The 13712-nt window shown below is 48.9% G+C and overlaps 1 protein-coding gene and 1 non-coding gene across 3 annotated transcripts in view; both read left to right on the top strand.

The window, feature by feature from the left end:
• Positions 1-13712, top strand: part of LOC131206123 (dnaJ homolog subfamily B member 6) — a 55033-nt gene that overhangs the window by 26230 nt on the left and 15091 nt on the right. The gene's annotated exons all lie outside the window — the stretch shown is intronic.
• LOC131206757 (U4atac minor spliceosomal RNA) lies at positions 9701-9870 on the top strand. The gene has a single exon (XR_009156813.1). It is a non-coding gene; the product is annotated as a U4atac minor spliceosomal RNA (small nuclear RNA).

Here is a 13712-nt window from a genome sequence, read left to right as displayed (position 1 = left end):
GCTTTATCAATTTACGACCCTGGCACAATATTGGAGCTTGTGATAAAGCTCTCTGGCGGCCAGTTGGGTTTGCAAGTTGGGTAGGTTACTAGGCCCCGCAATCCGCGCAATGTCTGGCACACGATTCATGCTTCGATCACGTGTATTAATATCTGGCCTCGCGCGGGTTACACTAACACGCTGTTACTCACTTTCCGGGCGGAATTTATATCTTTCTAAAAATGCTCACAGTGTCGAACGATGATGTGGCCGACTCCCAATGTACCTCTGAGCTAAATTCCGCGCGATAATGAAAGTAAAGAGCGCATGATGTTTGAATTAGAATCCGGAGCCCCGGGCTCCCGGGGGCCGCCAAAGGAGAACGGGGCGGCGAGTCCGGACCGGAATTTCGGTACCAAATATGCGCCGTTCCTCTCTGTGGCGTCCGTTTGTCGGTGGCGTTTGTTTGTTTTTAATTTATGCTGATTAAATTTGTCCAGTTCTCCTCTCCTCCCGCTCGCTCGGTGGTAGTTGATTTCCTCCTTTGACCACATTTTGTCGAGTCAGTGGCCTGGCAATATGTTTGACTAAACCAGGAGCCAGGCGCTTTTTTCGGGGAAAGTGAATGCCCGTTTGTAAATAGTAATCAATTAAAGGATCGCGTCTGGTTGATGCTGGTGGGTGGATGATTAAATTAGCATCGATTAGCGAAATTTCGGCGGAGCTTTTTTTCTCCTCTTATGGCACTGAAGGATATTTTTAGAGACGGTCAAGATCAAGAAGCCTTTGCCATTCTGGTTTTCGGTTGTGTCGCTATGTCGCAACAACGCGAAACTCATTGGCCTTTTGTGTCGTGTCGTGTTGGGCGGTTATGTTTAGATCAACTCGGGTCCGTTCGGGCGGCCGTGTGTTTGGTAAGAGTATTGAAAGGTGGGTGTCAGTGACACTTGTGCCAATTTTTATTTAATTTCACCACCCCACAGATACAGAGTCAGATAAGTGGAGAGGAATGGCTTGCTATACTTAGGAGACAGACTAAGAACTCGTCGGGGGGGGGGCTAAGAAATTATTCATAGCTCTCAGAAGGAAATGCAACGCAAGATTGAACATAAAATCACAAATTAGTTGGAGATTTTTCTCCTTGCTCTTTGTTTAGAAGGCAACCCCTTGAGCCAGGGATAAGCCAAATGCGCCGCTAACCTCTACGGGCTAGTTACACCTGTACGCTGCGGGAAAAGATGCCCCAAACGCCGCCGGCTCCTCTCTCTCGGGAACGCAGGCCATTTACACACCGCGCACGACGCCAGCATCAAGCGAGAGGTTTGGCAGGTTTTTGATGCTAAAAATAAGGGTGGCTCTATTTTTAGTCCCAAATCCAAGTCGCGAGACATGCTGGCGGGGGGTGGCTCGCGGCCCGGTGGTGATGTAAGAGGGAGGTCAAACCGAGGGGGATCTTCACTTGGGCCGGCACTTTTGGACCGGCGTTTCTTTTCAAAGAGTTGTGTCCGTTTTGGCTGCTCCTATTAAATGCGCTGCGCTGGCGGCGATCATCATCCTTCCTTCATCCTTCGAGGAGCGGCCACGCCCCGCCCCGCCACACGTACGGAGCACGAGGGTTGAGATATTTCCAAAAATATCGTTCCATACACCTTCCTCTCGCGTGGCGTCGTTAAGGAGGAAGACATTTGGGTGTTAAAAATAGCCACACGCAACACACACGGCCTTTGGTCTGTTGGCCGGAGCGCGGATGCGGAACAGAGTTTCGCGTCATGCCATGGCCAGGCCAAGCTACGCCAACCAGATGGGCACCGTTTCTGACACCTTCTCGACGCCGATCTCCTTCGCTCCTTCCGTTCTCGCTGTGGTGGCCACAAAAATGTCCATACGCTCGTTTCGTGTCCGTGTCCGTGTTATTTTATGTTTCATGCCATTTCTCGGCCAACACCAACAAACAAATGCGGTCGCGGAGGATTTTTTTCTCCCGGCAACGAACGCCTGAATCATGGCCTATAAACCCGGCCGTCCCAAACACCGGATGGGAAGTCGTCATCCGCGGCTGGAAGCGTGCGCGCGCGCTGCACACTCTTTAACGTGTGTTAAGTAGCGTAGAATTAAAGGGGGATTTTGTTTTGGAAAGCCACGAAAAAAAAAACGGGGAGGGACAAAACACAACAACCTCTTAAAGAAATGGCAAAAAAGACGGCGACCGGCGAGAAGGAAATCCGTTTGACCCACGACAACGACGACGACGCAGCGTGTGCTGACCGTGAACCTCGCAAGTGGCCAAACTTTGCTGTTTGTGTGGCTGTTGCTTTTATGGGCTACCAGAAAGACAGCGAAATGTTCGCACCTAATGACAGTTTTCACGGCCCCTCTCGGGGATTGTGTGACGTTTGGCGACAGATGCACAAGAAGAGAGACCTGGACTGGAGTTGTGGAGACAGATCGCCGTGTTTAGTGTCTTTCGTTTATGGGAATCGTTTCGCGATTGCCGTGGAAGAAAGCCAGCACACGACGATGGTCTGCGTGCCAGACGTGTCGTCGATCACACGGTTTGGCTGTCGGCCGGCTCTTTTTCAATTAATTTATCTTAATTCACCGGGTGTTAAAGTCCCATTCGTGTTCGAACACGGACAGCGTGGTGTGTACCGAAGATAATCTTAACGGCGGAGCAAACAACGGAAGTATGTGATATGATGTATTTGCCAATCAATTCCGACCAGCGGGCCAGCCGGTTTGCGGTCCGGTCCGTCTTCCGATGCGACTTTCTGTGGGCGCAACTGTGGCGTTGGCAACACGATAAGATAAGGGGGCTCGCCTGCTGCTTACAAGGCCGCGAGCATCGCAAAATGTCAATCGACGGTCACTTCGATTGAAGTGCTTCTTCGCCCTCTGTTTCTCAACCGGGTGTACATCGTTTGACAGCTAGACAGCGGCAGCCAACCAGCAGCCCGCATGCTGGCGCTGACTGTGTTTAATTAGCGAGAATTGGTACCGGCGTCGTCGAGCGATTGTGTGCCGATAAAACGACGATTGTTGGCATCGTGTTGTTTTTGCCTGTTTTAGTGCCGGGAGTGCACAAGCCAAAAAAGTGTACCATGTTGTTGCTTTTTTCCGTAAGCTTATGTAGAATTCTGTTAAGGAGAGGCGAGTGGTCGGTCGGGGTGTCACCATAAATCGCACTCGGTGGATCGCATTGTAATCAACACTTCAATTTAGCCAGCCAGCCCTAAAAGAGTCGAACTTTCTCGCTCGCCGTATCGATGAACCAATGAACATCGACGTTCGATGATGGGAGTCTTTTTCGTCGATTGTTGATAGTAGGCGACGGCGCTGATGTGTTTACGATACACTCGCGCTCTCTCTCGCTCTATTTTGGGAACTGTCAGCCGAAGAAAGTGAGCAAACCGGAGAGAAGCGAGATCGTACGTGAAATTGGCAATAATGGCACAACGATGCACCCCGATAAAGTTTACGTTCGAAGTCGGAGTGTCGGTGGTTTTCAAACAAGACAAACGCTGTATTTAGTATCACAATTTAACTCCCATTTCGTCGGGCCGGCGTTGCGCGATAAGGGAAAGAAACGGGTGAAATCGTGCCATATTTTGGCCCGTGCGTTAATTGACATGCTTCTTTCGGAGGTGGCTACTGCAATAAATTTTATGAGTAACAATAAAGAGTACCCACTCGGTATGAAATTAAGATCCATATTTGTGGTGTCGAGAGATAACCAGCTAATGGCAAATATCATGCTCTCAGCTGTAATTATTTTTATCGAATGGTCCAGCTGCGCTTCGTCTGGAATCTAAATCACCCACAAACTATGGAGAGTCTGTTTGCTCTCGAATAGGATACAGAAAGACATTTCGCCGGTGCATCGCCACCGCCGGTCGTCGTGGGTTTCTCGTCCATCGATGTGTGCATCCGCAACAGAATGTCCGCTGCAACATAGACATCGCGGCGAGAGCGCAATGCCAAAACGGTCGCAAAAGGAAAGTTTTGCCAATCAATTGATGGGACCAACCCGGGCTACAATTCTGTCGCCGGTTACGGCATTCGAAAGCACCGCAGCAGCGGCACCGTGTGGACCTTTAGAGACCCCCCTTATATCCGATCGTTTGTATCTCCTGCCTTTTTTATCGCCATCTTGATTAGATCGATGAGAAATGGAAGATCGTGTTGCGCGTGTGTGGGGTATGTCTTGCCCGCATCCGTAACACGGCGTGGTCGTAGCCCGCGGCGCAAAGGCTTTTCTTCGGCGCTGATGGAATAATTTGCGTGAGAGAATCGTCGGCAAGCGAAAGCTTATGCTGCGGGTGCGCGCTGTGTCAGTCAGATCGTATCGACACTATGTTGCGATTCGAAGTGATGGAAGGAAATTTATTGTACTTTTGTTGTTCACTGCGCCGCCACAGTGGGCAGAGCATACATCGTGTACATCTGTGCCATGTTTTCTATTCCTTTCGGTGCGATTTTGCATGATCTTTTAACGATGGGTGTACTACTAGCCTAGCTACGAATTTCACGGCCCCCAACACAAAGCGCTAATGATTTTGTAATGATCTCTCTCTGTGCCGAGGTTTATCAGTTTGCCATTGCACTTCGCTAGAAAGCCACAACCAACGTGGATCCCACGCTACGTGGGTTGAAAAAACAATTTTCCTGTGGCGCGCCGAAGAACAGCTAGTACTCTCCTGGATGCGGATGGTACACGGTCTCCATAAAAAGCAGTTTCGAGTAGGTGTGTGCCTCGTTGTGGGTGCGGCTTGTTTGGTAGTTCTTTTGCCTTTCCGTTGCCGAGAACCCTTCGCTTTCTATCCTTTAGGAACACCCGCCAAATCTTCGCTCCCCGCCGTCGGTGCGGAGGAGGCTACAACGAGCCAGTCGTCGCTTCCTTATGACAGTAATTAAGGTCAAGTACAGTTTTTATGGTTTTGTCGCGCGCCATATAGACACGTTTGTGTTACGGCGTTCGGGTCACTCTGTTCACTTTTCTTCTGCCTACGGCACGCCGAAGGACAGCATGCATTTGCGCCGCATAAATGTGTGGAGTTGGTGACCAGTTTTAGTGGTCGGTAAGTAATGATCTGTCCGTGAGCCGGTCATAATGTTCTGGACACAGCTCAAGGCGTACGAGAGATGCTAGTTACATACTTCTTTTAATATAATGGCATCCTTTCGGACGCACTTTCTCTTCGCAGGGTTCGGAGAAATGCCGAAGAAACCCCGAACCTCTTGGTGCCCTTCCTAGCAAAGACAGAGTTCCTCCCTGTTTCTGGGTCGATGACGCGGGCTCCGCGACCCAACCAAATATCGGCTAATCATAATCTGACGTTTGAAGGGTGATGCCTAAAATATCCGACAGGAGAAATCTCTCGGTGGAGTTGGTGCTTTCTCGGTTGGTCGTCGCGAAATTCTGCTAAGTCGGAGGGGGCCGCTGCTCGTGATATCCTTTCGCTTTTGGAGGGTGATCTTCCCTGAAGCAGAAAGGGTGCCGGTCCGGTCGGCGGGGCGATTAACGATCGCACCGCGAAACATGCCCACGGGGCATTTTGCGGTGCGAAGTTCCCGGTCCCGGTTTAAATTGCCGGGCTGGCTGTGTGTTTGGTCAAGGGTTTCGCCAGGTTTTATGCTCGAGTGAAAGTATCTCGCTATCAATCCAAGCGTTTGATTCCCAAGCGTGTTTTCGGGAGATTCGGGAATTTCGGACCACAACACCGGTCAAGGTCCGGCCGAGAGAGACATCAGAAAATGAAAGCAAATATTATTGTTTTGTTTTTTGCTTTCTTCAATCTCTTCACCGAGGGCATAAATTATGTCGAAAGTCGTGCTGAGATGCATACCTTGTGTGTGATGAGACTTAAAACAGGGACGAACTGGTCGTATTACAGACAACATGACGGAGCGTGTGGTGTACAGGGCCGATTTGGTAATTCCAAAGTCTGACTTGATATCGATTTCTATAATCCCCTTGATCCGTTGACATACACTATTTACATCGGTTAGGTAAACAACTGCTTTGCGTAAGCCACCGCCAGATAAAAAGACAAAGTAGTGTTGGTGGTTCATAATCCCAGGAAGCGCGTTTGACCTCCACACTCTGACACTCGTATGACGAAGGGAGAACGATTTATGGCTTCGTCAGTTCATAAAAAATAACACAGATTAATGACAAGAGGTTCCTGTTTAGTTTCCTCTTGAGTTTGATTTGATGTGCGCTTGATTGGTGGGGAGAGACTCATCATAGGTCGTTAGCTTGCAAAGTGGTTGAAAGCGATGCTCAGCGTTGTTTGTCTACTTCCGGATGAGAGGTGGCAAACACTTGACTGTGGTGCGATTGATAGGGTTATCGCTGATTAAAAAGCAACGTTGCGGAAAAATGAACCTATCATCGCTTCCTAAATCAACGTCAGTGTCAGATATCGATTATTCCAAAGTTTAAGCCTCCTCAAATCACTTGAATGATTGAAACCATTAGCCAGTGACGACTGCGTCATCTGCTGCTATGAATTGGCCCTACCGCCCGAGGATACGGAACCTTTTTCGAGCGGCCAAAAATGTGTTTCACTTCAACAACGCCGGCTGCTGGCAGACACTCACTCGCTCCCTGTCCGGCCGGCCGGCCCTTTCTGCCGTGAGTAATGTGTTTTTATTTTTGTGCGCACGCAGACATGGGGTCCTCCGTTTCAGAATAGACCAAGGGTCGGCGTCAAACACCACCCCCCGTTGGTGGTCGCCGTGTCGCCCTTTTTCCTTCCGAAACATCCATTTCCCGTTTTGTGAAGGTCAACCGAAGTTGCTTCACCACCCATTACCTTGCCGCCCGAGAGAGAGATTGCGTTACACTCTTCCCGACTCTGCTCGGAACAGGTCGAATCGGATACTTCATAGCAGGGGTCGTCCGCCGCGCCGAATCTGCGTGTATTCAATTTCGTAAACTACTCAACAACCTCCTCAACGCGTGCCTCCGTTTCTCGCACCCCGGACCCCTAACGAGTTATAAAAAAGCGCGGTGGCAACATGCTCTATGCTTGAGGGGTGCCTGTAGCGGTAGCATATGGACTCGATGCCGGCTGGTGGGTTGGCTGGCTGGTGGGCGTGCGCGGGAGGACAGCTATTAATAGTGGTATTTATCGCGAAGATAAATTATGTTTCTACCGATTTTGGGCCGCTTTGGGGCGCGGCAGATGATTTCTTGTGCTGCTCTTCTGTTGTGCTCTCAACAACAGCCTCTCTATTACTTTTGCTAATGAGATGCGTCTTAAGACGGCCCCCGTTAAGAAGGGATTTCGCTTTCATTTGGAATAACTGACCTGGGCATGTGTTCGTGTGGGCCGCTTGAGTGGTTTTTCGGTGTGTCCTAAGTTACTTAACACGGCTTAAAAACTTGAGCAGAACTTGAGTGCTCTCGACTCAGCAGGCGGAACCCGGCTGGGGCTCCTTCGGAACGGATTGCATGTCTGCGAAGGCTTAAAGAATTTGAATTGGTAAAGACGCGCGAGAAGGTAAAGTTTTCCATTTAATTATTCTACCGGATGCTCCAAAAAGTGTCCCCCCCGAAAAGTTTCCCGAAAATCGGATTCAGGGAACGCAGTTCTTTCTCACGCTATCTATTCCTACATCCGCTTCCTCACACCGCGTGGTCGGAAGAAAGTGATATTATCTGAGACAGGCGGGCGAAGAATCATGTACCGGAATCAGATCCGGTAGGAGATGGGTGAGCCCATCCCATTCACGCCCAAAGGAAGGACCGAAAGCCATCAGTCTTCTTCAGTGGCACACAACGAGACAGAAAGACGATCGTTTCCCCTCGAGGATCTTCTGATTCCATCCCTGGCAGGGAGGGCTCCCATGGGCCACCGCGTGAAAGGCTTTTCAATCTGGGCGATTCCATGGAATTACAGAGAGACCCTGTCACCCGATCCCGTTGGAAAAATGAAGGTGATAACCGTTTACACTTCGACTGTCGCCGCGCGGTCTGTCGACTGCCATCGACATCAATCACACCTGTAAAAGGGCATATGATGCTGGTGCTGGCGCTGATGATGATGATGGTTTTCCTTCTTCGAGGGAATTGGGGATACAATGAGTGCCTTTGACGTGTGAATGTAACGTGCACGCGAAAATGGTTCGCTGCAAATTGTTAGGCCCCAGGTTGTCACTCTTCCGTTCCGATCGATGGTGACCGGTCTTAATGGAACATCGCGAGCCAATTAAAAAGACAGAGAGGTTTGTCGAGACACTGGCTCATGGATAACCTTTGAAAGGGTATGGCTATATTGGAGTATGCTGAGCTTATGCTATATGGAGGATTGAGTGAGATAATTTTTTTAAAGAGATCCTTCTCCACTGGAAGGTTTGTTCAATATTTAACAAACACATTTAGACAGATTTCTTTTCGCTAAAAGAAGCTCCTTCTGCATCGAAGGGTTAACTGAGAAAACTGTCATCAATCAGTAGAAAATAGAGACAATTGGCTCTTCGTGGCAGGCCCTGCGGGACAAGATGAGTCTTCGCCCTGGGTAGCATTTAACGTCGACCAGCATCATCCCTCCAACCTCTCCAAGAGGTGTTGTCCGCGTCCCCGCCACAAGCGAGCGGGCAACGTTTTAATGAGACACCCAAACAGGAACAGGGAAGCGTTGGAATGTCATTTATTGGCTACTGATTTTCAATCGCCTTCAGCGCAGTTCTTGGGTATGTGTTGGGCGACGTATTCGTGGTGCACTGCACTTGTCTCCTGTCTCCTGGCCGATGGAAAGAAATTCTTGTAACGAAACACCGCTGGAAAGCGACATGCATCCGACCGGCAAGTAGTGAGACCCGTCCGTTGTAAGTGCCTATTAAGATTTAATCGCTTTTTAATTCAGTCAATCCGAGCGGAAAGTGCGACGATGATCGCGCGCCCGCCACGGATCGGTGTCACCGGGACAGTAGGAAATGCTTTTGTAGGTGCATGCCGCCGTGTTCCGATCACCCTCCCAGCAACAACGGAGTGCTCAATTACGAGTGACAAAGAAAGCAATAATTTGTTTTTGTTTCGTTAAACAACTAAATTCTAGCTTGCAATGTAACATGTTATATTTTTGATTTTTTTGTAAAAGAGTTTTATAATTTATTTTATAAATTTCACAATTATCTTAACCAACCTAACTAACTTACTTTATTGAAACCTGCACCTCAATTTTGATTAATATCAATTGCACAGTAAAATTACATTTTATACAGATTATATAAAATGTGTGGTCCATCCTTGATTAAACATATTGATTTTTAAAATAACTCTAATTTTGTGACAGGATAAAATGGCCGTTAAATGCGTTGCTTAAAAATAGCCTAAAATATGATTTTTTAAACCAATTCGCTGAAGCAAACTTATTTCGATGAAATTAACGCATTATTGACCGTTAAAAAAACTATTTATTAAATCAATCGCTGTAGTTTGTTAATATTAATTTCCCTTTTAGCCTTTCACTGTAAATTCTTTTGAAAACTGTGACATTTTCCCTGAAACGAATGTTTAACATAAAATTTAAAAAACCCTGGAATTATTCACCAGAGCCAGTGTGTTCCGCACACCAATACACAGGCGTGCGCACGGCGTTTTGGTAGAAAATCGCATTCGCATTGGCACGTTCTCTGCCGTTCGTTCGTTCGGTTTTACGTATCGCTGGCGGAACGGGGAGGCGCGCGCTAAGGTGGCCCGTTTGGGCTGCGTTCGTCCTTCCTTGTCTTGGGGAGCATAATGCCCAGTGAACGTGTAGTGAGGGCATTGATGCTGACAAACCCATTAAAGCGAAGGATGCATCTCGCATGCATCCCTTTGCAATAGACCTCGGCCACCGGATCGCTTTCAAACAGCTGGTCCGGGCGGTCGGAATTTTTGAAGCGTCCCTTTACTTTACAAGGGACGTGCCTCTGCTCTATTACAATGGTAGTGTGCGTGCGCGAATCTGGCGTTGCTGCACACGTGTTCGGTTTGCCAAGGAGTTTGTCCATGTGCGTACGTCTGTCATAAAGCTTACCATTTGAGAACGTTGCCCTTTTTAATTATGATACATAGCGGCGCAAAAAGACAGAGGCCAGAAGTATTCCTGTTCGTTGGTGGCCAAACATGATATCGTTTCGATGATTGATGCTTTCTGGTTTCAACCACATCGCGTGATGCGCATTCCGCGAATACGGTCGGTCAGCTCTCTTGAAGCGGCAAAAAGGCAGAGGTGCACCATGAAACAATGCTCTGCGCCCTTTGGATGCTAAAAACACGTGCGCGTGCCCGCGCGCGAGCCATTAATTAATTGTTATTGCCTGGTTGTGATGCGCCCCGCCGCCATGTGGCTTGTTAGTTTCCTTCGCCGGCCACTTGCCTCGCTTTTTTTTTTTCTTTCGCTATGCTTTTCCGCCGTGTTGCTGTTTTCCTTTTCATTTTCCTCTCCACGTTGCTTGACGACCTTGCTTTTTTCTCTCAGTTCCTCCTTCCGTCATTTCCCGCGCGGGCTTTGCGGCCTTCGAGATGAAGATGAACGCGATGAGATTGAATGCATTTTTATTCGCAAAGAAACCGGCTGCTGCTTGTTGCTGTTGTTGATGGGTGGCATTATTTGTGCCTTGGTTCAGTCAGTCATTGGGTCGGTCGGTCATGATGCCGACGGCGGCGAGCCAACAGCAGCAGCCTTTGCTGTCATGTTCCGTTATCGTTGCCGACGTAAGGCCACTCGGTTTTGCATATTTTTCTTTCGTAATGCTGGAGATTGCTTTGTTCTTTTTGGTTAGCTTCTTGGCAACACTTCCACATTTAGTTTGAATTGATTAGATAGGAACATGAAATCATGATAAATTAGCGTACCTGCAAAGCCCCACAGAGAGACAGGCTTCCTAATGTTGTCTCCTTTTTTAGCCTCGCCATGGAACCGCCGTGAGCAAAATAATTAACCCCCGGAGCGGCCCAAATGGGCAGGATGCTGACCACACCCTGCTGCCTGCCTGCCTGTCGTTGTGGCTAAGAAGAAGGTGGTGGCCGGCCTCCACCGCACCTTGACTTGATTGATCATAATTGGACCATTAATCGGATGCTGCTGCCGACTACGGCGCTGTGGTCCTAGGCGAGCTTTTCTTGCGGAACGTGCGACGAAGAAAGTGTTTCGTCCGCGGAACGGCTAATGACGATGACGAACGGCGCGCGATGCCGTGATGGATTTATGGCCATCACCCGCGGTCGTATAAGAAACTATATTACCAATGGGAAGAAAGTTTATCCTCACGCGGTGGCGGTCACGCGCGTTTGATCGCATTTCGCCCCAGCAGAAGTTTCCGACCGTGAAAGCAGATTAAGAAAGGGAGTGAAATGAGCGAATGATTGATTTTTGCTTAATTTTTTACGAGCCCCTAAGCTCTTGATGTTTGTCTTTTTAATGTTGGATTGCCGTTGATTTTAGTGCTGTATATTAATATCAAGATATTATTAATGTACGCGTGTTAGATACAGCATTTACTGACCTTTCCCGCTCGGTCGTCTCGGTCCATTTACCTTGTCACATTTTTCGTGCAAAGTTTTGTGGTTTCCCATTTAGAGTGTCACGGTTCGGGCGTCGTTTAGTGTGTCTTTGCACCCATCACGTGGTCAACCAAGCGTCATTTTGTTAGGGCGCATATGGTTTTGCGGTTGTGTTCATTTTGCCACTGCTAATATTTGGGCAACCACCGAGGCCGGACCAAACCAGGGACAAGATAGCATCGCATTAAAGCTCACCTATCACCCAAAAGCGTGGCCGGTATATGGGCAAAGTAATTGCACTAAATCGCGTGGATCGTTGGCCGCGCGAGAAGAAAGAAAATGTATTCATTTGCGAAAGATACTTTAAGCCTTACTTCATTAGCCTGATGATCCCTCCGGGACCCCGTGAATGTGCGTGCGTGTGTGTGTGCTTCGGTTCCTTTCTCCTACGATTTGCCAGTCAGAGTCAGCAGAGTCGTCCCCCCTCTCTCTAAGCGAACTGTAATGATCTGCCTGTCGACCGGCTGCTGGCTGGGGAATCGAAATTATGATGATTAGAGAGGCTCACACGGAATGTGAACATCTCCATCCAGTCCATCAAGGGTCGTAATTTGGCAAACGGTCGTCTTAATTTCATGCTCAATTTTTCATTTTCACGCGCCAGCCTGCGGCTCTGCCAGTCGCCGAGTGAAAGCTGTCATTTTTTCGTCTGTTCGCCGTCGTTTCGCGGGAAGCTTTTGTCACGGTTTCACGGTTCTCGGGATTAGCACAGGGCATCGCCGAGCAGCAGAGAAGTTGACGAATAGCTTTTCCCGGTGGGTGTTAAGATTATTGACTGCCGGATCGCCGACTTTAGGATTTAAATAGAAAGATATGAAATAATAATGTCTTGGGGCATCTTTCAATGTCATGATCGTGACCTCGATTTGAGTCAGCCCGTGAGCCGAGCCGTAAGCTGTGAATTGCTGCGCGCGCGCAGCACGTGTCACCACGCGTCACGCATTCGTCATATGCTTTGAACGACCGACGGTCACCCTTTCAACAATAAAAACAAAAGATCGTCATGCGCCATTCGTCGTCACCAAAGAGAGCTTTATGGGAGAAGTGTTTGTGCTCCATTCACTTCTTTTGAATCGTTTATGGAATGCAATTGCGATTTTGTAGAGTGTCACCGGAAATGTTGATGATCATCGTGCAATCGATTTGGATGGTAACAATGGTGCTGTGTCCAATTGTTGCTCAAAGTGTGTCGCCTGTGGCCGATGTGGGTCATTCTAGTGTCGTGTTAGTTCCTTTGGCTTCCAGCAGCGTTGTTGGATAAAAAACTAATCGTTCGGCGAACGATGGCGCCACGCGCCTTTCGTAGTAGGGTCCGAGATCTCCGCCATTAGACGGAAAATGGTTGCGTTCCATTAGCGTCGCAATAATTGTCCGGCCCACTGAGAAAAATGATGGCTTCAATAAACATTTTATGTTAAATCTCATTGTTCCCCGACGCTAATGTGCATTTCCGACTAACGAGCGACGGCGTCGTCATCGTTGTGGCGTCATTTCCTTGAAACAAAATCGCGTATTGCGCCAACGAACACTGTATAATGAACGTCCGAGGGCGATTTATCTGAGATGAAAGTATTTAAAATGCTCATGTCCTCCTCCTCCGTAGTGGTGGCTGGCAGCGCAAGATTTATTGCCCAATCGTTTGGTCGGCTCGTGGTGGCTCCCCGACATGGCGCGCTGCTCTCTAATGGTCATTCGCTTGCGCTTGCGATATTTTACTACGGCACGCATAAAGGACATCTTGCGCCGTAGCGAGTGCGCCACACCTGACCGTGGAGACCGCAGCATATGGCCTCAGCTCTAGAGGCGGCTTTAGGGGGATGCTTTGGCAAAAGTGCATTTCTTTTCCGTGTTCGCGATCGCGACCCCATTTCATGATCAGCTGCGCGGAAATGGCGAGGAACCTGGGCGAGAGCAACAAATCTCCGGCAAGTAACGAAAATGGCAATCCAGCCGTGTGGTGTTGCCCCTTTGGGTGGTGCACGGTTGGGTGGTGTCAGTTGTATTTATCTTGGATGACGTCTCGGTGGGGGTGGTGCTACCGTCGCAAGAGATCCCCGGACGGCCGCATGGGAAAGTCCGCGCCCGTAACTTTCTAGTAACGTTTGGACCGCGCCGGGCGAGCTTTTCGATTCTTCGCCTTTGGGGGAACCATCGGAAAATCCAACAATCGGACAATTTC

This window comes from Anopheles bellator, chromosome 1, assembly GCF_943735745.2.
Source record: "Anopheles bellator chromosome 1, idAnoBellAS_SP24_06.2, whole genome shotgun sequence".
Classification (NCBI taxonomy): Eukaryota; Metazoa; Arthropoda; class Insecta; order Diptera; family Culicidae; genus Anopheles; species Anopheles bellator.
This window is presented reverse-complemented; position numbering and strand designations above follow the sequence as displayed.